The following is a 4,012-nucleotide window of genomic DNA, read 5'->3' as shown; positions in this document are numbered from 1 at the left end:
CTAGGTACTTGATTTTTTTAGTTGCTATTGAAAATGGTATCTTTTTCTTGAGTGTCTCTTCAGTTTGTTCATTTCTAGCATATAGAAACATTACTGACTTATGTGCAGTAATCTTGTATCCCGCTACTTTGCTAAATTTGTTTATTAGCTCTAGTAGCTGTATCATCGATTTCTCAGGGTTTTCTAGATATAAGATCATATCATCTGCAAACAATGACAGTTTTACTTCTTCTTTTCCAATTTGGATGCCTTTTATTTCTTTGTCTTGCCGGATTGCCCTGGCTAGCACTTCCAGCACAATGTTGAATAACAGCGGTGACAGCGGGCATCCTTGTCTTGTTCCTGATCTTAGAGGGAAGGCTTTCAGTCTCTCATCATTGAGTACTATGCTGGCTGTGGGTTTTTCATATATGCTCTTTATCATGTTGAGGAAGTTTCCTTCAATTCCTACCTTTTGAAGTGTTTTTATCAAAAAGGGATGTTGGATTTTGTCAAATGCTTTTTCAGCATCTATTGAGATGATCAATTGATTTTTCCCTTTTGACTTGGTAATGTGTTGTAATACATTGATTGATTTTCTGATGTTGAACCATCCTTGCATGCCTGGAATGAACCCCACTTGGTCATGGTGTATGATTTTTTTAATGTGTCTTTGGATTCGATTTGCAAGTATTTTGTTGAGGATTTTTGCATCTATATTCATTAGGGAGATTGGGTGGTAGTTTTCCTTTTTTGTAGCATCTTTGCCTGGTTTTGGTATTAGATTGATGTTAGCTTCACAAAATGAGTTAGGTAGTGTTCCATTTTCTTCAATGTTTTGAAAGAGTTTGAGTAAGACTGGTGTCAGTTCTTTCTGGAAAGTTTGGTAGAATTCCCCTGTGAAGCCATCTGGCCCTGGGCATTTATTTGTGGGAAGATTTTTGATGACTGATTGGATCTCTTTGCTTGTGATGGGTTGGTTGAGGTCTTCTATTTCTTCTCTGGTCAGTCTAGGTTGTTCATATGTTTCCAGGAAATTGTCCATTTCTTCTACATTGTCCAGTTTGTTGCCATACAGTTGTTCATAATATCCTCTTATAATTTTTTTAATTTCTTCAGGATCTGCAGTTATGTCACCTTTTTCATTCATTATTTTGTTTATATGGGTCTTCTCTCTTTTTGATTTTGTCAGTCTAGCTAGGGGCTTGTCAATCTTGTTGATCTTCTCAAAGAACCAACTTTTGGTGATATTTATCCTCTCTATTGTTTTTTTGTTCTCTATGTCATTTATTTCTGCTTTAATCCTTGTTATTTCTTTTCTTCTACTTGGTTTAGGATTGGTTTGCTGTTCATTTTCTAGCTTCTTCAGTTGATCCATTAGTTCTTTGATTTTGGCTCTTTCTTCCTTTTTAATATATGCGTTTAGTGCTATAAATTTCCCCCTCAGCACTGCTTTTGCTGCATCTCATAGGTTTTGGTATGTTGTGTTCTCATTTTCATTCGTCTCTATATATTTAGCAATTTCTCTTGCTATTTCTTCTTTAACCCACTGATTGTTTAGGAGTGTGTTGTTTAACCTCCAGGTATTTGTGAATTTTCTAAGTCTCTGATGGTTATTGACTTCTAATTGTATTCCATTGTGGTCAGAGAATGTGCTTTGAATAATTTCAATCTTTTTAAATTTATTGAGGCTTGTTTTATGTCCCAGCATATGATCTATTCTGGAGAAAGTTCCATGAGCACTAGAAAAGTATGTGTATCCTGGTGATTTGGGATGTAATGTCCTGTATATGCCTGCTAAATCTAATTCATTTATCAGATTGTTTAGGTTTTCAATTTCCTTATTGGTCTTCTGTCTGGTTGATCTATCTATAGGAGAGAGTGATGTGTTGAAGTCTCCCACAATTATTGTGGAAACATCAATTGCTTCCTTTAGTTTTGCCAGTGTTTCTCTCATGTATTTTGTGGCACCTTGATTGGGTGCATAGACATTTACGATTGTTATTTCTTCTTGTTGAATTGCCCCTTTTATTAGTATGTAGTGGCCTTCTTTGTCTCTCAAAACATCCCTGCATTTAAAGTCTATTTTATCTGAGATTAATATTGCTACACCTGCTTTCTTTTGGCTGTAGCTTGCATGAAATATTTTTTTCCATCCTTTCACTTTCAGTTTCTTTGTGTCCCTGTGTCTAAGATGAGTCTCTTGTATGCAACATATTGATGGTTCATTTTTTTTGATCCATTCTGCAAATCTATATCTTTTAATTGGGGAGTTTAATCTATTTACATTCAACGTTATAACCGTGAAGGCATTTCTTGAATCAGCCATCTTATCCTTTGGTTTATGTTTGTCATATTTTTCCCCTCTGTCTATTAATATCCTTTATTGTACCCATACCGAATCTCTTTCGTACTGAACCTTTCTCCAAGTCTCTCTGTCCTTTCTTTGTTTCTCTGTCTGTAGGGCTCCCTTGAGTATCTCCAGTAGGGCAGGTCTCTTGTTAGCAAATTCTCTCAGCATTTGTTTGTCTGTGAAAAATTTAAGCTCTCCCTCAAATTTGAAGGAGAGCTTTGCTGGATAAAGTATTCTTGGCTGGAAATTTTTCTCACTCAGAATTTTAAATATATCATGCCACTGCCTTCTTGCCTCCATGGTGGCTGCTGAGTAGTCGCTACTTAGTCTTATGCTGTTTCCTTTGTATGTGGTGAATTGCTTTTCTCTTGCTGCTTTCAGAACTTGCTCCTTCTCTTCTGTGTTTGACAGTGTGATCAGTATATGTCTCGGAGTGGGTTTATTTGGGTTTATTCTATTTGGAGTTCGCTGAGCATTTATGGTTTGTGCATTTATGGTGTTTAGAAGATTTGGGAAGTTTTCCCCAACAATTTCTTTGAATACTCTTCCTAGACCTTTACCCTTTTCTTCCCCTTCTGGGACACCAATGAGTCTTATATTTGGACGTTTCATATTATCTATCATATCCCTGAGGTCCATTTCGATTTTTTTGATTTTTTTTCCCCATTCTTTCTTTTATGCTTTCATTTTCCATTCTGTCATCTTCCAGGTCACTGATTCATTGTTCAACTTCCTCTAGTCTTGTGCTATGAGTGTCCAGAATCTTTTTAATTTGGTCAACAGTTTCTTTAATTTCCGTAAGATCATCCATTTTTTTATTTAGTCTTGCAATGTCTTCTTTATGCTCTTCTAGGGTCTTCTTGATTTCCTTTGTATCCCATACTATGGTCTCATTGTTCATCTTTAGTTCTTTGAGTAGCTGCTCTAGGTGCTGTGTCTCTTCTGGTCTTTTGATTTGGGTGCTTGGGCTTGGGTTAACCATATCGTCTGTTTTTTTCATATGCTTTATAATTTTCTGTTGTTTTTGGCCTCGTGGCATTTGCTGAACTTGATAGGGTTCTTTTAGGATTTGTAGACCAATTGAAGTCCTTATCTCTACTTTATCAGATCTACAGCTTCGTGGAGTACACTTTCTCTAACTAACCAGCAGGTGGTGTCCACGAGCCACCTGTTCTCCACAAGCCAGTTCTCCCCTGCTTAGCCTTTTTGGTGAGTAGGGGAGTGAGTCTTGTGGGGTCCAATTGGTGTACCAAGCTTGCGTGTGTAGTTGGTGTTGCCTGCCCTGTATATGGGGCGTGTTTCTGGGCAGTCAGGGAGGGGGGGTGGCCCTAACAATCAAATCTCCCTGGTGATCCTAGAGTTTTAAAGCTGCTGCAATAGTCTAATCCTTCAGTTCAGTCCTGCCACAGTTTGTCTCTGCCAGTGACCCACAAGTCCTTGGTATTGGCGTATGGCTCCTGAGACTTGCAAGTGGGCCCCTCTTCCAGGCTGTGCACCCCGGGTCCTCTGTTGAGGGATGCCTGTGCTATGTCACAGGTGAGTGCCATCCCCCCAGGGCAGTTCTGGGCTGCTGGGCTGTGTAGGGCGGCTCCCAGTCTGCTCAAATGATGGCTGAGTGGGGCTTTGTTAATTCACACTGCTCCACCTTCCCAACTCTGGGACAATCAGCTGAGGTTGCAG

This window comes from Choloepus didactylus, chromosome X (genome assembly GCF_015220235.1).
Source record: "Choloepus didactylus isolate mChoDid1 chromosome X, mChoDid1.pri, whole genome shotgun sequence".
In the NCBI taxonomy this organism is placed as follows: domain Eukaryota; kingdom Metazoa; phylum Chordata; class Mammalia; order Pilosa; family Megalonychidae; genus Choloepus; species Choloepus didactylus.
Note: the sequence above shows the minus strand (reverse complement) of the source record.